The following is a 25706-nucleotide window of genomic DNA, read 5'->3' as shown; positions in this document are numbered from 1 at the left end:
GCGGGACTGTCCCGCTGAATCCGGGACGGTTGGGAGGTATGATCTATACAATATACCCTGCATTCTGATGCAAATCAGTAGGAAAGTGAATCCCACGCACTACTTAGAAGAAATGGCCCTATGTGAAGCCTAACACCTCCTCCCAACTCTCATTGGATAAGTGTGATCAGGTGGTTTAGGTTGCCTAGTAACGGCGTCATGTACGTTTATGTGTTACGAGCAGGGAACATTTGTGATTCTATGTACTCTGCAGCACGATCAGTCCCTGGGGTAGGAGACTTGCATGATATGGAGTGATCATCTCTGTCTGTCAACCTCTTCCCTATCTTTATACGATCTGACTAATCCAGAAGTAAACACTACACAGGCATGCACAGTAAGGCCTGATGCACACGACCGTGTTCGGTCCGTGATATACGGTCCGCATGTCGGCCGCTTGTCCCGGACCGTACAAAGTACAGGGAGCCGGGCTCCTAGCATCATACTTATCTATGACGCTAGGTGTCACTGCCTATCCACGTAACTACTGTCACACACTAAAACATGATTACAGTACGGGACAGTAGTTCCGCGGACAGGCAGTGACCCCTATCGTCATAGATAAGTGTGATGCTAGGAGCCCGACTCCCTGCACTGTGTTCGGTCCGGGACATGCAGCCGACATGCGGACCGTATATCACGGACCGAACACGGTCGTGTGCATGGGGCCTAACACTAGCTCAATGCTGACTGCTGCTGCAGTGTGGGGAGCTCATCCACTCTTTGAATTTTTTTGCTTCATGCCTTCTGTCTCCTGTTTTCTTTAATGATATATATAATTGATTGTCATTTAGTGGAATGTTTAATATGATGCACTATGAACACTTATATGGGAACACTGCTATGCATGTAATTATACACCTGTGTGAGTCTCTCTATGACGTGCTGATGTCTTGATTGGATTACCTGCACCATGTGATGTTGTATACTTCCATATTTAAACTCACACTGTTAGACACATTGTTAGGCTTGAGAAAGACCCCCCCCCCCCCCCCCCACCCACTTGTCACGGGTTGAAACGTTGCCTTTTTTTACTGGATGTTTGACTAATAAAAGAACATATTTATTGAAACTTGGGAGACGTGTGTTGCTGTTCACCACGCTTTTTCTGAAGATATCCAAAGGATATGTCATAAATGTCAGATAGATGGGGGTCCAACCTCTGGGACCCCCATCTATCTCTAGAACGGGGCCCCCTAAGCCCCGTTCTATCTTACCCGGCTCCGCTGTCTTCCGGCCACTTCCTTGTTACATGGTCTCTAAGCTACGCAGTTTCCGTAACTCCTATAGAACTGAATAGTAGTTACGGAAACAGCGTAGCATGCTACGTAGCTTCTGTAACTGCCATTCACTACTATGGGAGCTACGGAAACAGCGTAGCTCAGCGAGTTACCCTGTTTCCGTAACTCATCCATGTATTGCAGTGTATTGTACCAGCGATCTAATAATTGCTGGTTCAAGTTCCTTAGGGGAACTAATAAAATGTGTAAAAAAAAAAAAAGTTACATAAATTTTTAGAAGTGGAAACATTTTTTAAAAGTAAAAAAAAACACCATTTCACATTTTTCCCCGGAGCACAATGTAAAAATAAAAAAATAATTAAAAAAATCGGTATCGCTGCATCCGTAAAAGTACGAAATTATTACAATACTGGTAATTATAGACCAGTAAGCTTAACATCCATCGTGGGGAAAATGTTTGAGGGGCTATTGAGGGACTATATACAGGATTATGTGACAATAAATAGCATTATAAGTGACAGCCAGCACGGTTTTACTAAGGACAGAAGTTGTCAAACTAACCTAATCTGTTTTTATGAAGAGGTGAGCAGAAGTCTAGACAGAGGGGCCGCTGTGGATTTAGTGTTTTTGGACTTTGCAAAGGCATTTTACACTGTCCCCCATAGACGCCTAATGGGTAAATTAAGGACTATAGGTTTAGAAAATATAGTTTGTAATTGGATTGAGAATTGGCTCAAGGACCGTATCCAGAGAGTTGTGGTCAATGATTCCTTCTCTGAATGGTCACCGGTTATAAGTGGTGTACCCCAGGGTTCAGTGCTGGGACCACTATTATTCAACTTATTTATTAATGATATAGAGGATGGGATTAATAGCACTATTTGTATTTTTGCAGATGACACCAAGCTATGTAATATAGTTCAGTCTATGGAAGATGTTCATGAATTGCAGGCAGATTTAAACAAACTAAGTGTTTGGGCGTCCACTTGGCAGATGAAGTTTAATGTAGATAAATGTAAAGTTATGCATCTGGGTACCAACAACCTGCATGCATCATATGTCCTAGGGGGAGCTACACTGGCGGATTCACTTGTTGAGAAGGATCTGGGTGTACTTGTAAATCATAAACTCAATAACAGCATGCAGTGTCAATCAGCTGCTTCAAAGGCCAGCAGGATATTGTCATGTATTAAAAGAGGCATGGTCTCGCGGGACAGGGATGTAATATTACCACTTTACAAAGCATTAGTGAGGCCTCATCTAGAATATGCAGTCCAGTTCTGGGCTCCAGTTCATAGAAAGGATGCCCTGGAGTTGGAAAAAATACAAAGAAGAGCAACGAAGCTAATTAGGGGCATGGAGAATTTAAGTTATGAGGAAAGATTGAAAGAATTAAACCTATTTAGCCTTGAAAAAAGACGACTAAGGGGGGACATGATTAACTTATATAAATATATTAATGGCACATACAAAAAATATGGTGAAATCCTGTTCCTTGTAAAACCCCCTCAAAAAACAAGGGGGCACACCCTCCGTCTGGAGAAAAAAAGGTTCAAGCTGCAGAGGCGACAAGGCTTCTTTACAGTGAGAACTGTGAATCTATGGAATAGCCTACCGCAGGAGCTGGTCACAGCAGGGACAGTAGATGGCTTTAAAAAAGGGTTAGATAATTTCCTAGAACAAAAAAATATTAGCTCCTATGTGTAGAAATTTTTCCTTCCCTTTTCCCTTCCCTTGGTTGAACTTGATGGACATGTGTCTTTTTTCAGCCGTACTAACTATGTAACTATGTAACTATGTAACTATTTGACTCACACAGTGAACAGTGTAAAGTGTAAAAAAAAAAAATGTAAAACCCCAGAATCGTTGTCTTTTGGTCACCATAGCGCTAAAAACGATGAAATAAAAAGTGCTAAAAAAATGGTGCCAATAAAAACGATGGCTCTTCACGCAAAAAATAAACCCGCACACCGCTCAAACGATGAAAAAATATAAGTTATGGCTCTCAGAATGTGGTGAAACTGAACAAATTATTTTTTTTAACCAATAGTTTTTTCTTTGTCTAAAACCTGGGTGCGTCTTATAGTCTGAAAAATACGGTAATTTTTCTTTTTCACTGCACAATTCTAATAAAATCCATAAAACACCTGTGGGGTCAAATCCTTACTACACCCCTAGATGAATTCCTTGCGGGGTGTAGTTTCCAAAATGGGGCCTTTTTTGAGGAGTTTCCTTTGTTTTGGCATCACAAGACCTCTTCTAACCTGACATGGTGCCCAAAATATAATCTAATAAATAGAAGGCCCCAAAATCCACAAGGTACTCCTTTGATTCTGAGGCCAGTGTTTCAGTCCATTAGCAGACTAGGGCAACGAATTATATATTTCAAAAAACGGCAGAATCTGGGCAATAACTATTGAGTTGCATTTCTCTGGTAAAACCTTCTGTGTTACAGAAAGACTGGATTCAAATTTAAATTCTGCAACAAAAAAACAATGACATTTATAAATTTCACCTCCTGCTTAAATTCCTGTGAAACGCCTAAAGGGTTAAGAAACTTTCTAAATGCTGTTTTGAATACTATGAAGGGTGCAGTTTTTAAAATGGGGTGATTTATGGAGGTTTCCGAAAATATAGGCCCCTCAAAGCTACTTCAGAACTCAACTGGACCCTATAAAAATAGACTTTTGAAATTCTCTTGAAAATGTGAGAATTTCCTGCTAAACTTATAAGCCTTTTAACGTCCTAGAAAAATAAAGTTCAAAAAATGATGCCAAGATAAAGTAGACATATGGAAAATGTTAATTAGTAACTCGTTTGTGTGGTATTACTATCTGTCTTACAAGCAGATACATTCAAATTTAGAAAAATGCAAATTTTTGCAATTTTTCTCAAAATATTGGTGTTTTTCACAAATAAGCAATGAATTTATCAACTAAATTACCCCAGACATAAAGTACAATTTGTCACGGGAAAACAATCTCAGAATCGCTTGGCTAGGTGAAAGTATTCCAAAGTTATTATCACATAAAGTGACTCGTCAGGTTTTAAAAATGGGGCTCTGTCATTTAGTCCAAAAGTGACTGCGACGGGAAGTGGTTAAAGAGACAAGCAGCCAATAGGCAGCCTAATTGATAAACAAGTATATTTAAACCCTACAAGGGCTACAAATAACACATATCAATATGTGAATAAAATAATTGCTTTGTCCTCACCCCATTGGGCTACACGTAGGAAAAGAAACATGAAAAAGAAAATAGAAATAAATATATATGAAAAAAATCTAAGGAAAGAAGAGTAATAGATATAAGCAAACGTAAAATTGAATAAAGACTACAGGGTATAGGCTGAGTCCCAGGAGTCGGATCACGAACTGAACTAGTATGGCGGTCAAAGTCCCGGGGGCCAGGCCATACTATAAAAACATAGGGAATCCCTCTTTTCCATTCAAATCGAATGCGTATGAAGTACACATCCTTAGGCTGGGTTCACACGACCATGTTACGTCCGTAATGGACGGAACGTATTTCGGCCGGAAGTCCCGGACCGAACACAGTGCAGGGAGCCGGGCTCCTAGCATCATAGTTATGTACGATGCTAGGAGTCCCTGCCTCGCTGCAGGACAACTGTCCCGTACTGAAAACATGATTACAGTACGGGACAGTTGTTCTGCAGCGAGGCAGGGACTCCTAGCATCGTACATAACTATGATGCTAGGAGCCCGGCTCCCTGCACTGTGTTCGGTCCGGGATTAGCGGCCGAAATACGTTCCGTCCATTACGGACGTAATATGCTCGTGTGAATCCAGCCTCACATTTACAAGATGACACAGTCACGGAATCCATCACAATTCAAGATTGATGATCAGTCATGAAAAAACCTTTCATGGTTTTCCATGAATGAGCTCTGTAATTGACCACATTAACCCCTTAACGACCGCCCACCGTCTTTTGACGTCAGGCGGTGCAGGCACTCAGTCTACAACGACACCTTTTGGTGTCGCTGTAGTTGAGGGGGTTTAGCGGCACCCTGGTGAAGTCTGCACTAAAAACCGGCTGTAAGTATCATGTCCGGTTCTTAGTGCAGCCATCAGGACCTGCCGATTTCGTCGTAACATCATGTGACCGCTGTGACAGCCAATCACAGCGGTCACATGCTGTTACTGTGTACAGAGCCGGCAGGGGTGTCTAAATGACAGCTCCTGCTCTAAGAACGAGCTGTTGCTACCAGCTCTGTTCTTAGAGCAGTGATCAGGAGTCAATAGTATTGGTTCCTGATCTTTTGTGTTCACTATGAAATCCAATCATAGTGATCACAACAGTAAAATAAAAGTAAAAACATGTATCTGTTTCTCCTCATTCTGTTCTATCTGTGGAGAGAAACAGATACAAGTGTGTCAGTGTCCCCACACAAAATCACTTGTTCCTCACACACGGTTTAAAAAAAACAAATTTTTTTCAGTATTTTATAGTATATAGTATATACATATATATATAAATATAAGTATATTTACTGTATATACTAAGAATCGTATTATAAACTACTTTCTTTTTAGGGTACGCTGTTAGAGGGCGTGTACGCTGTTAGACGGCGTAGGGTGCTGTTCTGGGCTTGGGTTTACGGTTTGTGTTAGGCGTAGGGTTTAGGTTTAGGTTTGAAAAAAAAAAAACGTACATTTTTTAAAAAAAAAAACGTTTAATTCCTTTAGTGTTCTTAGTTGATTAGTTGATAAAAAAATTTCAACCGCTTAGTTCCATTTATTATTTGCGGTTTAGACTGTATTATCATTATGGCTGCCAGAAGATACAGCGTTGAGGAAGCCTATCAGATGCTATGTTCAGATACGGATTCTGCATCTGAAGTTGAGCTTTTACTTGAAAGCGACAGCGAAAGTGTCGCTTCAAGGGATTCTATGGATATGAGACCCAGTACCAGTGATATGGGAGACGGCGCAGTTGCCACAACGTCCGTTCAAAGTGCAGCCCCTGAAATTGCACAACCCCACCAATCCGATTTAGTGTGGGAACCCACAAGTTTATTTTCTGCCACCATAAATGACTTTATTGCTACTCCTGGCATAAGTCCCAATGTCAGTAATTTTTCACCACTAAATTATTTTAATATTTTTATTACGGACCAAGTTTTGGAACATTTTGTGCAGGAAACAAATTTGTATGCCAGGCAGTACATTGCAAATAAGCCTTCGTCACTTTATGCCAGGTTGTGGAATCCCACAAATGCAATGGAAATAAAAAAAATTCTGGGCCTCACCCTTAACATGGGAATTATAAAAAAAACCCTCTATTAGGTCATATTGGGCATCAAGCCCTATACATGCCACCCCCATTTTTTTTCTGGCATTATGTCATGCAGCAGGTATGAAATACTTATACGATTTCTCCACTTTAGTGACAACCTACGGGCACCCCCTTCCAGCGACAGAAGCCGTGACCGGCTGTATAAATTAAGGCCTTTGCTAAATTTTCTTAATTCCTCCTTTTTAGGAGCATATACCCCTGAACAAAATTTAGCAGTGGATGAATCGCTAATGGGCTAATCCGCCAATTCATACCCTCAAAAAGTGCAAAATACGGGGTAAAGATCTATAAATTATGTGAAAGCACTACTGGCTACACATGTGCGTTTAAGATCTATGAGGGTAAAGACAGTGAATTTAATCCCCCAGGGTGCCCTCCAAATATTGGTACCACTGGTAAGATTGTGTGGGATTTAATTGGCCTTTTGATACGCAAGGGGAATCATGTATACACTGACAGTTTTTATACCAGTGTGCCATTGTTTAGCTCCCTTCATTGTGCCAACACCGGAGCCTGTGGCACAATACGCAGGAATCGCAAAGGTTTCCCACGTCAATTTGTGAATGCACTTTTCAAATTGAGAAGATGCTGGCTTTAAAATTTAGTGACCGCAAGGACGTCTACATGATCAGCACTGTCCATTCAAGTGCAACAGAAACTGTTAGGCTGGGTTCACACGACCTATTTTCAGACGTAAACGAGGCGTATTATGCCTCGTTTTACGTCTGAAAATAAGGCTACAATACGTCGGCAAACATCTGCCCATTCATTAGAATGGGTTTGCCGACGTACTGTGCAGACAACCTCTCATTTACGCGTCGTCGTTTGACAGCTGTCAAACGACGACGCGTAAAAATACAGCCTAGTCAAAAGAAGTGCAGGGCACTTCTTTCAGACATAATTTGAGCCGTTCTTCATTGAAGTCAATGAAGCACAGCTCAAAATTTACGGCTGTCAGAGAAACCTCGCAAAATGCGAGGAGGAGCTTTTACGGCTGAAACGAGGCAGCTGTTTTCTCCTGAAAACAGTCTGTCTTTTCAGACGTAAAAGCAAGCTAGCGTGTGCACATACCCTTAGAGAACGTGGGGCCTCTGCAGATAGACAAAAGCCTGTGTGTGTCATCGGCTATAACAAATTCATGGGTGGGGTAGATTTGTGCGACCAGATGTTACAACCTTATCTGGTTAAAAGGAAAACCAGAACATGGTATAAGAAAGTGGCAATATACCTCATCCAGGTAGCGATGCACAATGCATTTGTCCTGTACAAAAAATCAGCGGGCACGACTACATTCTTTGAATTTCAGGAGTAAGTGATTGAAGATCTCCTATTTCAATCTGCAGACCAGAGAGTAGTCCATGAGTCAGAGGATGTACGCCAACTTGTTGAAAAACATATTTTACACCCCATCCCTTCAACACCTAACCAAAAATACCCAAAAAAACGGTGTCGGTTCTGCAGCAAACGAGGACAGCGAAGTGAGTCAAGATATTATTGTTCCGCTTGTCCTTCCAACCCTGGCCTATGCATAAGTCACTGTTTTGAAATCTATCATACCGTCGCACATTACTAATTTTGTTTTGTGAGCTATAAAAGTTACAATGCAGGATTTATTTAGGATTTTATCTTTCTGTACACCTTTTTTTTTTTAAGGGAAGCAGCTTCGCTGTATATTTAGGAGATGCCAAAATGTAGGGTTCTTTTTTTAGAGATTTATTTTTTTATCACTTTTTTTGGGAGGGAGGGAAATATACTTTTCTAGATTGAGTCATTTTGGGATATAACCCAGTTATAGAAAGTGGAATAAGGCCCTGAAATTCATTCAAGATAAAATTGTGCCCTGAAAGCTTTTTATTTATTTTTCCTTTATGACTATGTCCTGCCATAAATAGCTGTTACTGACTGGGGATACGGCATAATTTTTTCTTTTTATTCTGAGGATTTCTAATAAGCGAGCTGTTCCTTATCAATACACTATGGGCTTTATTACAGTTTTGTTCGGGTTTTTGGTGGACCTCTTATACCCGACAATACTTCTAGAAATAGCGACATTAATTTGGGGAGTAGTGGTCCTTAAGGGTATGTTCACACGGCGGGGGTCCGTAACGGCTGAAATTACGGGGATGTTTCAGCCTGAAAACATCCCCGTAATTTCAGCCGTACCGGCATGTGCAGGCGCTTGAACGCCGCGTCAATTACGGGCGTAATTAGCGCTGCTATTCATTGGAGTCAATGAATAGCGGCTCCAATTACGGCCAAAGAAGTGACAGGTCACTTCTTTGACGCGGGCGTCTATTTACGCGCCGTCATATGACAGCGGCGCGTAAATACACGCCTCGTGTGAACAGACAAACGTCTGCCCATTGCTTTCAATGGGCAGATGTTTGTCAGCGCTATTGAGGCGCTATTTTCGGGCGTTTTTGCCCCGAATTACGTCCGTATATAGGCCGTGTGAACATACCCTTACTGTATCTATACATACGGTGTGGGACACTGCCCCTTTATATATTCTACAGGTGATTGGTTGTTTTGTGCACATGGCGGTTCCTACCTTGCCGGGCAGGGGCTTGTTATGGTGTACCACGTCACTTGGCACATTCGTCCCTTATATAGGGATTGATGGAGCTAAAGAGAAGTTGTATGACCAGTTACTTTGAATAATAAAGTCTTTACAGCCCTACAAATTTTTTTTCATCCTGTGAACATGCTCTAGTTTTGCACATAGCTGGATACATTCGTCCTCCTTTTTTTTTGGATATATTGCCTTTTTCCGCCAACAGTTTAATACATTTTCCCACTCTAACTTACTATATATCAGAGCGGGTTGATATACATAATGTCTATGGACTGGCATGATTGCAGGACAGCTGCTTTCTTAGCACGACATAGTCATAGGGTGTAGAAACTGTTAGGGACTTATATTTCTCAATCTAGAAAAGTAGAATCCTCTCCTTTTCAACAAAAAGTTATAAAAACATGAAATCCACTTCACTTCTCCTTCTATTTGTCCCCCAATGATGAGTATTCGGCATATTTCTATACTAAGGCATACAATAGTAATACCTTTAAGGCGTACTTCACCAGTTGCATGCACTTTGTGATAAAAATGAACTATTTGAGGAAAAAAATAAATGTGTAATGGGGCCTGAAACATTTTCAAGCAAAATGTGTGTCCTGAAAGCCTCCGGGTGCTCCCTTCCTTTTGGGTCCTGCCGTGTATCCAGGAAACACATTAGGGCCACAATGGGGATATTTTTGAACACAGGAGAAATACTGTGATACATTTTCTGGTGCATTTCCTTATTATCATGTCCTCTGTACAAGAAATCTGACCTTAAAATGACACATTTGTGAAAAAAAGTGAAACAAAATTTTCTTTCCACCTTCTTTGCATTAATTCCTGCGAAAAAAGTGGGGTCAAAATACTTAGTACACACCTAGATGAATACCTTAAGGGGTCTAGTTTTCAAAATGGGGTCATTTATGCTGAGTTTCTATCATTTTGGCAGCTCAGTGCCTCTATAAATGTGTAATGGGGCCTGAAACATTTTCAAGCAAAATGTGTGTCCTGAAAGCCTCCGGGTGCTCCCTTCCTTTCGAGCCCTGCCGTGTGTCCAGGCAATGCATTAGGGTCTCAATTGGGGCATTTTTGAAAACACGAGAAACAGGGTAATAGATTTTGGGGTGTGTTTCTTCATTCTCATGGTCGCTTTACAAAGAAATCGGTCTTCAAAGTGATACTTTTATATAAAAAGTGTTGTTTTTTTTAATTTCACCTGCTATACATTAAATTTAGCAAAAAACTGTGGGGTCAAAATACTCACTACACCCCTAGATAAATACCTTAAGGGGTCTAGTTTTCTAAATGGGGTCGTTTATGGGGAGTTTCTATCGTTCTGGTAGTTCAAAACCTCTTGAAATGTACAGTGGGGCCTAAGATATTTTCAAGCAAAATATGAGACCTGAATGCCTCCGGTTGTTCCCTTCCTTTCGGGCCCTGCCGTGTGTCCAGGCAATGCATTAGGGTCACAATGTGGGCATTTTTGAAAACAGGAGAAACAGGGTGATAGATTTTTGGGTGTGTTTCTTCATTCTCATGGTTGCTTTACAAAGAAATCGTTCTTCAAAGTGATACTTTTATGAAAAAAGTGAAATTATATTTTTTTACGTCTGCTTTGCATGAATTTTTACAAAAAAACTGTGTGGTCAAAATACTTACAACACCCCTTAATAAATACCTTAAGGGGTGTAGTTTTCAAAATGGGGTCACTTGTGGGGGTTTCCACCATTCTGACACCTATGAGCCTCTGAAAACCTGGCTTGGTGCAGGAAAACAAAATGTACTTCAAAATTTATAAAATGATTACTAAATTTGTAAGTCTTCTAAATTGCTCAAAAAAAAATTTTTTTTTCAAAAGTGCTGCCAAAATAGAGTAAAGAGATGGAAATATATATTTAATAAAAAAAATTGTACAGTATATATGTACATATGTGACATATTGCAGTTAAAAATAGGGAAAAATTATAATTTTTACAAAATTTCTTCAATTTTTCTATTTTTAAATTTTCCGCAAATCGTACCAATCTACTTTTACCATTAAAATAAAGTACAACATGTGACAAAAAAACATTGTCAGAATTACTTGGATATTCAAAACTTTTGCAGAGTTATTCTCTGATAAAGTTAGACATACCAGATTTAACAAATCTGGCTTGGTTATTAACCCCTTAAGGATGCAGCCTAGTTTGGGCCTTAAAGAGGCTCTGTCACCAGATTTTGCAACCCCTATCTGCTATTGCAGCAGATCGGCGCTGCAATGTAGATAAGAGTAACGTTTTTTGTTTTTTTTTAAAAACGAGCATTTTTGGCCAAGTTATGACCATTTTTGTATTTGCTAAAGTCCAACTGGGCGTGTTTAAAGTAAAAATCCAACTGGGCGTGTATTATGTGTGTTACATCTGGGCGTGTTTACTACTTTTACTAGCTGGGCGTTCTGACGAGAAGTATCATCCACTTCTCTTCAGAACGCCCAGCTTCTGGCAGTGCAGACACACAGCGTGTTCTCGAGAGATCATGCTGTGTCGTCACTCATTTCCTGCCCCAGGTCCTGCATCGTGTCGGACGAGCGAGGACACATCGGCACCAGAGGCTACAGTTGATTCTGCAGCAGCATCGGCGTTTGCAGGTAAGTCGATGTACTTACCTGCAAACGCTGATGCTGCTGCAGAATCAACTGTAGCCTCTGGTGCCGATGTGGCCGACACGATGCAGGACCTGGGGCAGGAAGTGAGTGACGTCACAGTGTGATCTCTCGAGAACACGCTGTGTGTCTGCACTGCCAGAAGCTAGGCGTTCTGAAGAGAAGTGGATGATACTTCTCGTCAGAACGCCCAGCTAGTAAAAGTAGTAAACACGCCCAGGTGTAACACACATAATACACGCCCAGTTGGACTTTTACTTTAAACATGCCCAGTTGGACTTTTGCAAGCCTCATTTGCATAAATACAAAAATGGTCATAACTTGGCCAAAAATGCTCGTTTTTTAAAAATAAAAATGTTACTGTAATCTACATTGCAGCGCCTATCTGCTGCAATAGCAGATAGGGGTTGCAAAATCTGGTGACAGAGCCTCTTTAAGGCCCATTTTTTAAATCTGACATTTCACTTTATGTGGTAATAACGTCGAAATGCTTCAACCTATCCAAGCGATTCTGAGATTGTTTTCTCGTGACACTTTGGGCTTCATGTTCGTGGTAAAATTTGGTCGATATATTCAGTGTTTATTGGTGAAAAATTGCACAATTTAGAGAAAATTTAGAAAAAATAGCATTTTTCAGAATTTAAATGTATCTGCTTGTAAAACAGATGGTTATACCACCCAAAATAGTTACTAGTTCACATTTCCCATATGTCTACTTTAGATTGGCATAGTTTTTTGAACATTCTTTTATTTTTCTTGGACGTTACAAGGCTTAGAACATAAACAGCAATTTCTCTTTTTTTTAAGAAAATGTCAAAAGCCTTTTTTTTAAGGTACCTGTTCAGTTCTGAAGTGGCTTTGAGGGGCCTATGTATTAGAAACCCCGATAAAACACCCCATTTTAAAAACTAGACCCCCTCAAAGTATTCAAAACAGCATTTAGAAAGTTTTTTAACCCTTCAGGCATTTCACAGGAATTAAAGCAAAGTGGAGGTGAAATTTGCAAATTTCATTTATCTTGCTGAATTTCAATTTTATTCAATTTTTTTTTGTGTAACACAGAAGGTTTTACCAGATAAACACTACTAAATATGTATTGTCCAGATTCTGCAGTTTTTTAGAAATGTCCCACATGTGGCTCTAGTGTGCTCGTGGACTAAAACACAAGCCCCAGAAGCAAAGAAGCACCTAGTGCATTTTGAGGCCTCTTTTTTATTAGAATATATTTTAGGCAGCATGCCAGGTTTGAAGAGGTGTTGAGGTGCCAAAACAGTAGGAATCCCCCAATAGTGACCCCATTTTGGAAACTACACCCCTCAAGGAATTCATTTATGGTTGTTGTTATCATTTTGACCACACAGTTTTTTCACAGCACCTATTTTAATTGGGCTGTGAAATTAAAAAAATTTCATTTTTTCCAATAAGATGTAATTTGTGATCAAAGTTTGCTATTTTCACAGGGAACAAAATACCCCATTTTGTTGCCCAATTTGTCCTGAGTGCGGCAATACCCCATTTGTGGTGATAAACTGCCGTTTGGGCCCATGGGAGGGCTCAGAAGGAAAGGAGCGCTATGTGTTTGTTGGAGTCCAGATTTTGCTGAATTGGTTTTCAGGTGCCATGTCGCATTTGCAGAGCCCCAGAGGTATCAAAGCAATGGAAACCCACCAGATGTGACCCCATTTTGGATACTACACCCCTCAAGGAATTCATTTCTGGGTGTTGTGACCATTTTGACCCCACAGTTTTTTCACAGAACTTATTTGAATTGGGCTGGGAATTAAAACAAAATTATTTTTTTTCCAATAATATGTAGTTTTGGCTGAAAATTTCTTATTTTCACAAGAAATAAAATACCCCATTCTGTTGCCCAATTTGTCCTGAGTGCGGCAGTACCCCATTTGTGGTGATAAACTGCCGTTTCGACCCATGGGAGGGCTCAGCAGGAAAGGACCACCATTTGGCCTACTGGGGATTTTTTGGTGCGAAGTCATGTATGCAGCAGCCCCTGAGGTACCAGTACAGTTGAAACCCCCAAGAAGTGACCCCGTTTTAAAAACTACACCCCTGAAGGCATTCATCTAGAGGTGTAGTGAGCATTTTGACTGGAGACATACACCCCATAAACTGTAATGTGGGTTCTCACGGGTACGTCAATACCCTACATGTGGCTGTTATCAGCTGCCTGGGTACACAGCAGGGCTCAGAAGGGAAAGATGAGGGGGGGGGGATAAGCTGTGCGGAGTGCATCAGGGTAAGTAAACTGGGGTAGATTAAAAATCAAGGGATCTATGATAAATGTTGAAGCACTCTTTCATACGGAGCCTTAGTTTTTCGGGACACGTGTCACATTGATATATTGTGTCCTTCCTTATCCCCCTCTTATAGCAGACTTTGTACCTCTTTTGACTTTTTCCTTTCTTTCCAGTTTCGGGAACTTCTTCTGGAAAGTATTGCCCTGGTACGATGCGTGTGGCCTCGCTTCCAGAAGTACTGGGTGCCCCCTTCTTGGTCCCTAAAGATTAGGTTCTTGATAATGATGTGCCCGGCCAGCTTCTTATACCACACCACATGGCGCTGTAGGGCTTCAGGACTTGATCTGACAAGTCCACCCCTCCCATGTAGTCCAGGATGCAGTCTGGTTTGGGGGTCTCTGTACTGGTACCTCGTACAGGTACATGGATACTGGTGGGACATCTCTCTTGTTTTGTACTTGACACACAACATGTTGCTGCTAAAATGTGCCCTGCTCTCACCCCTTCTGGGTGTTTGCCCAAGCAGAGTCTTAGGGAGGCCTCTCAGGTTTCTTCTAGCAGTGCCGCATGCCGCAGGACTTCTGGAAGCGAGGCAGTTTAAGAGTGGGACGCTGGTATAAAAATTATCCAGGTAGAGGTGGTAACCCTGGTCCTGCAGTGGGTGCACCAAATCCTACACAATTTTTGCATTAACTCCCAGTAAGGGGGGGGGGGGTCATTCTAGGGGCTGAGCACTGGTGTCCTTCCCTTCATATATCCTAAATTTGTAGATATAGCCTGATGCACTGTCGCACAGCTTATACATCTTCACACCATACCTTGCCCTCTTACCCGGCAGGTACTGGCGGAATTGAACCCTCCCTTTAAAATCTACCAAGGACTCATCAATAGAAATACAATTCCAGGGGGTGTATGCTTGGGAAAACCGGGCACTGAAACGGTGTAATAGGGGTCTCCATTTATAAAAACGGTCAAAACTGGGGTCATCTCGGGGTGGGCACGGCTAATTATCAGTATAACGTAAGAAGCGAAGTATTGCCTAATTAATTAATTTTTTTAGGTTCCAGTTCAGTTCTGAAGTTGCTTTGAGGGGCCTATATATTAGAAACCCCTATGAAACACCCCATTTTAGAAACTAGACCCCTCAAAGTATTCACAACAGCATTTAGAAAGTTTATGAACCCTTTAGGTGTTTCACAGGAATTTAGAGCAAAGTAGAGGTGAAATTTACTTTTTTTTTTCTTCAGAAAATCCTTTGTAATTCACTGGTTTATATCTTTAGGGATATATATATTTTTAAAGTGCCAGTATCATTGCAATATTTCCAAATTGCAATCTGCCTGTGTCAGATGCACAGCACAGATTGCAAAAAATATATCAACTATCAAGTTCAACTGTTGATGCGCTTTCTTTGCCACTATGGTTTCAGTGATTTATTGGAAAAATTCGGGTGGATACCCATAAGCTCACAGTTTGTGTCAGCCGAACATAACGTTGCTTTATTATACTTGGTTTTATTTTTCTTTTTATTTTTGTTTGTTATATTTTGTATATCTATTATGTTTTTGTTATTTTATGTTTTTTATTCCAAGTTGTGCAAAGTTTGTCCGAATATGAGCTTAAATACCCCCAGGGATATCTCCCCGTTGGTATAAATATTCAGCCTGATAGATGCTGTTGGAGTGTGTCCTCCGTCTGTTGCATCTATATTATTATATTGAGACTGGATAGCTGCACTTTGTATGGATATCAGCCTGTGTTGGCTGATGCAGCTATCAGCTGCTAAGTCCTTACAGGGGCTGCTGCTGTTGTGCTGAGTCTGGATAGCTGCACTATCTAGGGATGTGAGTCAGTGTTTATCAGCTACAGAGCCCTTATAAGGGCTGCTTTCTCGTTCCTGTCACTGAACTTACTCTTGTGCTGAGACTCGGTAGCTGCACTGTCTGAGGCTGTAAGCCAGTGTATATCAGCTGGTGCAGCTGCTAGCTTCTGAGTCCCCTTAGGGGCTGCTTCCTCGTTCCAGTCTGTCACTGGACTCACTCTCGTGCTGAGACTCGGTAGCTGCACTGTCTAAAGCTGTTAGTCAATGTTTTTCAGCTAGTGCAGCTGTCAGCTTCTAAGCCCTTATAAGGGCTACTTCCTCCTTCCAATCTGTCACTGAGTTTGCCCTACGCGTTTCCTTGCTATTACTGATGTCTGCCGCAATTCTTCAGGGGCCTGCAGTAGGTAAGTATTATTTGTTTGTTTGATAATTAGCATACAATGGCATAAGGAGACATTCAGTGATGTCTGACGTCGCTTGTGTTTGCTAGCCGCATTTGGCGGCAGGACGCTGCACAATTTAAAGTGCAGAGTCCACCCCCATAGTAATGTGCCAGCCTATCAAGAGACATGGCACTCCCATCAAACTCACTACCCCTATCTAGGGGCTCGTCCGTCTGGGACCAATCACAGCGGTCAAGAGACCCCTGCCCCAGTGTGACGTTTAGATGTAGAAGCACTGTACAGCTCCATCCCTCATGCCCAGGGATATGAGGCTGTACGATGCTTTCTTGAAACTCGGGGCAACCAATTCAAGGCCCATAACGAGCTTATTCTCCACATGCTCGATTTCATCTTGACAAAAAATATATTCTTGTTTGGAGGCAAAATGTTTCATCAATTGAGAGGGACGGCTATGGGCAGCCCTTGTGCCCCTAGTTATGCCAACCTATATTTGGGTTGGTGGGAGGACCAGGTTGTGTTTGCTGAAAATCTTGCTTCAGCCACCTCGCCCATTTTATTATGGGCGAGATTCATAGATGATATATTCATCATCTGGAATGACACAGTTGAAAATTTCAATAAACTGGTTAACACTCTTAATATCAATGGTTTAGGGTTATTCTTCACGTCTGAGATACATGAGGCATCGATCAATTTCCTTGACATTACCATCTTTAAAAGCGAATCAGGTCAAATAACCACCACACTCTATCGCAAAAGTACAGCCACCAACAGCCTTCTAGCATGGGATAGCCATCATCCCATCCCCCTAAAATAAGGGATCCCTAAGGGGCAATATCTGAGGTTAAGGAGAAACTGCTCCGATCTTGGTGACTTCATGAGCAAATCCAAACAGCTCCGGAAAAGATTCCAAACAAGAGGATACCCGGAGAAAACCTTGAGACAGGCTTACCAACATGCGCTGTCGAATAACAGAACAAACCTATTGATCCCACAGGCTATCACCAAGGTAGAAAAGAATGAGAATAAAGTCAGGATGGTGGGCACTTACGATGTCAGACATGAGGAAATCAGAGGCATTTTCAGGAAATACTGGGAAATCTTGAGAGCGGATGGTGACCTCAGTAAAGCAGTGGCACCTTATCCACTAATTACATTCCGAAGAGGAAGAAACCTCCAAGACCGCCTCGTGCATAGCCACTTCACCGAGGAATTCCCTCGAAAGGACTGGCTACCTGACCGACCAGTAGGAACCTTCCGGTGTGGATCATGCAGGGCTTGCCAGCACGTAACAATAAGCAAAAACTTCTGTAGTACATCCACTGGGCAAGTGTTTTCCAATAGAGAATTTGGAAACTGCAAGACCAAAGGAGTAGTGTATATGGCCACATGCTCTTGTCCACTCAACTATGCGGGAAAAACCATCAGAGAGTTCAGAAGAAGAGTCCTGGACCACATAGGAAATATGAGACGGAAAGAGGACACATGTTTGGCGAGACATATGAGAGAAGCACATGACAACAGGCAGGCGGAGATCTCTTTTCAAATAATAGAGGTCATCAGACCATCTAGTCGTGGAGGAAATTTGGACAGACTTCTTCTCCAAAAAGAATGCCGTTGGATATATAGGCTGCAGACCTTGAGTCCTCAGGGCATAAACGACTATATGTCATTCACCAGCTTTATATAAGATACGAAGTCAGTATTGTGGACTCATAAGGTGGAGATCTAGACTAACAGCAAATACAGTACGAAAGGACTGATAGTCTAATTACTGTAATCGGCACTCAAGAACGTCCGAGCATTTACACTAGATAGAATTACGTGACTATACTGGGATGCACGCCCCAAAGAAAAGAGAGGCGAAACCCATTAATCTGCCTGGCTATAAATATCCAGTAACTAGAACAGCTCAACATACAAAAATAAAATAAAACACTAATTCTTAGCCAAGTACATGTCTATACAGAGTACAGCATTGTGGTATCATAAAGTGGAGATACAGACTCACTTCACATGCAGAATCAATTTCCTAAGAAGGACTGTACTCGCCACATAATATGTCCAAACATGTACATTAGGCATTTCAATGTGACTGAACTGGGGTGTATGTCCCAAAATAAAGGGAGGTGACACTTATTGATCCTTTTGTCCATCAACAGAAAGTAACAAGAACGTCCAGTAAAGCCAGTTTGCTGTTCTGTAATAATAATAAACCTGCTCACACAATATACATGTGTAATAAAACTCACATATTTCTAATTTGCACCCCAGTTAGCAGGTGCAGTAAAGCCTCAGGAGATAACATGGCACTCTGTAAACAGGCATGCAGAACAAACCACTCCAGGCCCCTCCCATGGCTCTGACGTCGGGGAGTATGGGGGAGACCTGTACACTAGTTTCTAGTGCATCCGTCAGGCCAATCAACCCCATCCACGTCACACTGGGGCAGGGGTCTCTTGACCGCTGTGATTGGTCCCAGACGGACGAGCCCCTAGATAGGGGGAGTGAGTTTGATGGGAGTGCCATGTCTCTTGATAGGCTGGCACATTACTATGGGGGTGGACTCTGCACTTTAAATTGTGCAGCGTCCTGCCGCCAAATGCGGCTAGCAAACACAAGCGACGTCAGACATCACTGAATGTCTCCTTATGCCATTGTATGCTAATTATCAAACAAACAAATAATACTTACCTACTGCAGGCCCCTGAAGAATTGCGGCAGACATCAGTAATAGCAAGGAAACGCGTAGGGCAAACTCAGTGACAGATTGGAAGGAGGAAGTAGCCCTTATAAGGGCTTAGAAGCTGACAGCTGCACTAGCTGAAAAACATTGACTAACAGCTTTAGACAGTGCAGCTACCGAGTCTCAGCACGAGAGTGAGTCCAGTGACAGACTGGAACGAGGAAGCAGCCCCTAAGGGGACTCAGAAGCTAGCAGCTGCACCAGCTGATATACACTGGCTTACAGCCTCAGACAGTGCAGCTACCGAGTCTCAGCACGAGAGTAAGTTCAGTGACAGGAACGAGAAAGCAGCCCTTATAAGGGCTCTGTAGCTGATAAACACTGACTCACATCCCTAGATAGTGCAGCTATCCAGACTCAGCACAACAGCAGCAGCCCCTGTAAGGACTTAGCAGCTGATAGCTGCATCAGCCAACACAGGCTGATATCCATACAAAGTGCAGCTATCCAGTTTCAATATAATAATATAGATGCAACAGACGGAGGACACACTCCAACAGCATCTATCAGGCTGAATATTTATACCAACGGGGAGATATCCCTGGGGGTATTTAAGCTCATATTCGGACAAACTTTGCACAACTTGGAATAAAAAACATAAAATAACAAAAACATAATATATATACAAAATATAACAAACAAAAATAAAAATAAAAATAAAACCAAGTATAATAAAGCAACGTTATGTTCGGCTGACACAAACTGTGAGCTTATGGGTATCCACCCGAATTTTTCCAATAAATCACTGAAACCATAGTGGCAAAGAAAGCGCATCAACAGTTGAACCTGATAGTTGATATATTTTTTGCAATCTGTGCTGTGCATCTGACACAGGCAGATTGCAATTTGGAAATATTGCAATGATACTGGCACTTTAAAAATATATATATCCCTAAAGATATAAACCAGTGAATTTCAGAATTGTACTAGGGAGAACTACATGACATTTATATACTCAGTGAATTATAGAAAATCCTTTGTATACCATTTTTTTTTTATAACACAAAAGGTTTTACCAGAGAAACGCAGCTTAGTACTTATCGCCCAGTTTCTGCAGTTTTGAGAAATAACCCACATGTGGCCCTAGCGAGGTAATAGACTGGAGCATCGGCCTCAGAAGCAAAGGAGGACCTAGAGGATTTTGAGCCCTCCTTTTTATTAGGCACCATGCCAGGTTTGAAGAGGTCTTGTGGTGCCAATACAGTGGAAACACCCCAAAAGTGACCCCATTTTGGAAACTAGACCCCTTGAGGAATTCATGGGGTGCATGCGACTTTTTGATCAGTTTTTATTCTATTTTTAAGTGGCGCGGTGACTAAAAAACAGCAATTATACTATTGTTCTTTTATTCAATTTTTGTTACAGCGTTCACCCTGCGCTATAAATGACATATTCACTTTATTCTGCGGGGCGATACGATTACGGCGATACCAGATGTTTATAGTTTTTTATGTCTTATGGCGTTTGCACAATAAAATACGTTTTGTAAAAAATAATTTACTTTTTGTGTTACCTTATTCTAAGCGCCATAACTTTTTTATTTTTCCATCAATAAAGCCGTGCGAGCACTTATTTTTTGCGTAACGAACTGTAGTTTCCATCAGTACCATTTTTAGGTACATGCGACTTTTTGATCTCTTTTTATTCCATTTTTTGGGAGGTGAAGTGACCAAACAATTGTGATTCTGGTACGGTTTATTATTAATTTATTTTACGCCGTTCACCGCGTGGGATAAATAACGAAATAATTTTGTAGTTCAGGCCGTTACGGACGTGGTGATGCCAATTATGTATAGTTTATTTGTTTGTTTATATATTTTTATTAATAATAAAGGACTGATAAGGAAAAAGGGAGGGATTTTTACTTTTATTACTTTAAAATTTATTTATTTTTTATTTTTACACATCTTTTTTTAACTTTTTTTTAACTTTATTACTTTGTCCCATTGGGGGACTTGAGGGCAGGAGGCCCTGATCGCTATTCTAATACACTGCACTACATGCGTAGTGCAGTTTATTAGAGCTGTCAGTTACTCACTTCGTCAGGACCCACTAGGCTTCCGTCGATGGCATAGCCGGACGCCATTGTTTGGTGTCCAGTTGCCATAGTCACCATCGCCGGCCGCTATCGTGTAGCAGGCCGGCGATGGCAGCTTAACCCCTAAAAAGCCACGTTCTCTATTGAACGCGGCTTTTAAGGGGTTAATCAGCGGGGACACAGTGGTCGGTCCCCGCTGTAGGAGCTGTGACAGCCGCTGTACGAGACAGCAGCTGTCATAGCTCCTGTATGTGTCGGGAGGACGGCCGAAATGGCCGTTACTCCCGAGACGTACTATTAGGTCATGGAGCGCGAACGCTATGGTTACCATGACCTAATAGTACGTCCAGGAGCGGGAAGGGGTTAAGGTCTTTTCAGGCCCGGTCATTAAGGGGTTAAAGAGGCTCTGTCACCACATTATAAGTGGCCTATCTTCTACATAATGTGATCGGCGCTGTCATGTAGATCACAGCAGTGTTTTTTATTTAGAAAAACTATAACTTTTTACCTATTTTAGCTTTATGCTAATGACTTTCTTAATGGACAACTGGGCGTGTTTTACTTTTTGACCAAATGGGCATTGTAAAGAGAAGTGTATGATGCTGACCAATCAGTGACCAATCAGCGTCATACACTTCTCTCCATTCATTTACACAGCCCATAGTGATCTAGCTAGATCACTATGTGCAGTCACTTACTCACATATTAACGTTACTGAAGTGTCCTGACAGTGAATAGACATCACTACCAGCAAGGAGGTGATGTCTATTCAGAATCCTGACACTTCGGCAACGTTTGTGTTAGATTTACAGCACAGCAAGCGTAATCTCGCGAGATTACGCTGTAAACTGTAATTTAAAACGAGATTACGCTTGCTGTGCTGTAAATCTCAGACAAATGTTACCAAAGTGTCAGGATTCTGAATAGACATCACGTCCTTGCTGGTGGTGATGTCTATTCACTGTCAGGACACTTCAGTAACGTTAATATGTGAGTAAGTGACTGCATATAGTGATCTAGCTAGGTCAGCGTCAGCGTCATACACTTCTCTCCACAACGCCCACTTGGTCAAAAAGTAAAACACGCCCAGTTGTCCATTAAGAAATCCATTAGCTTAAAGATAAAATAGGTCATAACTGCGTCAAAAATGATAATTTTTCTAAATAAAAACCTGCTGTAATCTACATTACAGCGCTGATCACATTATGTAGGAGATAGGGCACTTATAATCTGGTAACAGAGCCTCTTTAACCCCTTAAGGACACGGACAATTTTGGCCTTGAGGACAGAGCAATTTTTTTACATTTCCCTCCTTTGCATCCCGACGCTCATAACTCTTTTATTTTTTGTACGACGTAGTTGTATGAGACTTTTTTTTTGCGGGGCGAGTTGTGCTTTATGTAGGTACAATTTTTTGGTACAAATACATTATCGTTTAATTTCTATGAATTTTTATTTTGGCGAAAATGCTGAAAAAAAGCAGTTCCGCTGCAGTTTTAATATTTTTTTTTTTACACCATACACCGATCATAAATAATGTTATACATTTGTTGTACAGGTTGTTACGGTCGGGGCGATACCAAATATGTCTATATTATTTCATGTTTTGGGACTTATATTTTAAGAAGTTTATTTATTATAAAAAATGTGTGTGCAAACATACATACATGCATGCACATATACACATACATACATGACAACATACATACATGCAAACATACATACATGCAAACATACATACTAACATGCACATATATATTAACATGCACATATATACATACATGCCAACATACATACATGCAAACATACATACATACATGCGCATATACACATACATACATGACAACATACATACATGGCAACATGCATACATACATACATGCATACATGCACATATACATATACATGACAACATACATACATGACAACATACATACATGCAAACATACATACATACATACATGCAAACATACATACATGCCAACATACATACATGCCAACATACATACATACATGCAAACATACATACATGCACATATACACATACATACATGCAAATATACATACATACATACATACATACATACATACATACATACATACACACATACATACATGCCAACATACATACATGCCAACATACATACATGCAAACATACACATATACACATACATACATACATACATAAATAAACTCACCTAAGACGTTCCCACGAAGATCTTAACGGTCCCGTCACTTTTCTTCTTACTGCTCCCATTCACAATAACAGAGCGGTGGGCGCAGATGACGTAATCACGTGTGCCTTATATGATTACGTCATCTGCGCCACAACGCATTGTTACTATGAATGCGAGCGGCGCCAAGTAGCAGGAAGATGGCAAGTGACGGGACCTTTCAGAGCTCCGTAGGAACGTCTTAGGTGAATTTATTTTTTTAATATATTTTTTGTTGTTCGCCGGGTGCTGATGCAACACCGGTGCGGCGGCTACAAAAATTACATGTAGTGACAGGGTGGGGAGGGAAAAGTTGGTTGCCGAAACGGGGTGAATGTAGTGTAGTGTAGTGTAGTGTAGTGTAGTTGACATTCACGGTAAGTTCGTCTTTAGCGGGCTTACCATGCCCGCTTGAGACGAACATTCTCCCGATGTTGCTAGAACTACAGTATCAAGCAAAGTCGGGAGCGTGCACACTGCAGAGCAGAGCGGCTTGATTGACATCGAGCCGCTCACGCCCCTTTTTAGAAAAGATAACCAGCACTTGCTGAGTTATCAAGTGTAAAAAAAAGGTACTTAGGGAATTAATTTTTAACATTTTTTAACAGCAAATGTTTTAAAATTAATTTCCTGCTTAGAATGTCTAAAAAAAATTTTTTAGTCAACTTGGGAATAACCCTTTAAGTCAATGTCAGAGACCAGCAGTCAAGCATCTTATTAAAATGTCAAAAAAGCCCCCCCGACATGTTTCACTACGGATGCAGCATCTTCAGGGGTATTGGGGCTTGTTAACTACGCTGATCAATTCCAGCAGCAGACATGGCTCTTTTAATTTCTATGTGGTTTGTCTCTTGCTTATATAGCACAATAAAGTTTTGTTAATTTAACTTATTATAGTTGGAAAAAAGGGCTTATTTAGTTGTATTGATTGTCCTTGTGCCCACAAACTATTGGGGTCTCTCTCTCTAGTTTGTGAGAGGTTCATTAGTCACATCCCCAAACACTCTCCAGTAGGAGGGGTAATGGTGGTCACCCAGCTTTCCCAGATCCCTGAACGGTAAATCTCTCTAGTTGTGCTGAGACTGAGAGGTTCATTAGTCACATCCCTAAACAGTCTCAGCACAACTAGAGAGATTTACCGTTCAGGGGTGTGGGAAACCTGGGTGACCACCATTACCCCTCCCACTGGAATGTGAGAGGTTCATTAGTCACATCCCCAAACACACTCCAGTAGGAGGGGTAATGGTGGTCACCCAGCTTTCCCAGACCCTTGAACGGTAAATCTCTCTAGTTGTGCTGAGACTGAGAGGTTCATTAGTCACATCCCCAAACCGTCTCAGCACAACTAGAGAGATTTACCGTTCAGGGGTCTGGAAAACTGGGTGACCACCATTGCACCTCCTACTGGAGTGTGAGAAGTTTATTAGTCACATCCCCAAACACACTCCAGTAGGAGGGCCCCTCCTACTGGAGTGTGTTTGGGGATGTGACTAATAAACTTCTCACACTCCAGTAGGAGCGGTAATGGTGGTCACCCAGCTTTCCCAGAAGCCAATATAACCAGGAAAGGGCTGGATGGACGGGCTGAGGGTGCACAGGGTTTTTGGTGATCCCCCTCTGTCATGTGATCGGACCAAGGATAGCGGTTCTGATGCAGACAGGGTTTATGTGACTATAAATCTGTCCATAACAAGAGACAGTGCACTCAGGACAAGCCCTGCCCTCATGCCGTAGTTGTATGGTTGTCTGTAGTGATGGTGGTGGGTGGCTCTGACACCCGCCTCCCCCGCTGGGTCATCTCAGGACAGAAGGGGTGTCCGGGTTGGAGATACAGCGACGCACCTCTCCTCAGGTTGTGTCTGGTATTGCAGTTCACCTCCATTGAAGTGAATAGGACAGAGCTGTAGTACCACACACGACCTGAGGACAGGTGCGGCGCCATGTTTTCCTGGATGACCCCTTTAAGACTTTTCCCGTGTCTGCAGTGCTGTGTGTGTGTGTGTCTAGCAGAGCGGAGTGTGCACGGGCGCCGCTGATACTTCATAGCCACTTATCAGCTGTTTGAAGAATCAGCGGTGAGCGCCCCCCCACACACACACACACACACACAAATCCCTCCAAACACGCAAAATCAAGTGTAATCAAGCGTTTTTTCTAATGTGGTTTTTGGCTCGGAAAATGTGCAAAAAAAACCGTGTCAAATACATGCCGTGTGAACCTGTCAACTGAAAAGTCATTCACTTCACTTTCATCATTCTAAGGCCTCATTTACATGAGCGTTTGCGTTTTGCGCACGAAAAAACTGCGGCGTTTTGTGTGCGCAAAAAGGCACTTAACTCCTTAACGCCGAAGGACGCATATATCCGTCCTCTGCAGCTGCTAGTTCGCGCAGGAGGACGGATATATCCGTCCTGTGATGGCGCGGGTA

General features: G+C 41.7%; 1 protein-coding gene across 3 annotated transcripts in view; it reads left to right on the top strand.

Moving 5' to 3' along the window:
* The window catches only part of DRC12 (dynein regulatory complex subunit 12 homolog), a 155903-nt gene that overhangs the window by 28181 nt on the left and 102016 nt on the right, over positions 1-25706 (top strand). The window contains exon 1 of one of the 3 annotated variants that reach the window (XM_075838906.1): positions 184-270. The exons of the other annotated variants lie outside the window; for them this stretch is intronic. The gene's annotated coding sequence lies outside the window, so the exon portion shown is untranslated. Of the gene's footprint in view, positions 1-183; positions 271-25706 lie in introns of those variants that run through there. 3 annotated transcript variants of the gene reach the window in all.

The sequence above is a fragment of the Rhinoderma darwinii genome, chromosome 10, assembly GCF_050947455.1.
Source record: "Rhinoderma darwinii isolate aRhiDar2 chromosome 10, aRhiDar2.hap1, whole genome shotgun sequence".
Taxonomy (NCBI): domain Eukaryota; kingdom Metazoa; phylum Chordata; class Amphibia; order Anura; family Rhinodermatidae; genus Rhinoderma; species Rhinoderma darwinii.
The sequence above is the reverse complement of the archived record's forward strand: the minus strand, read 5'-3'. Positions and strand labels throughout refer to the sequence as shown.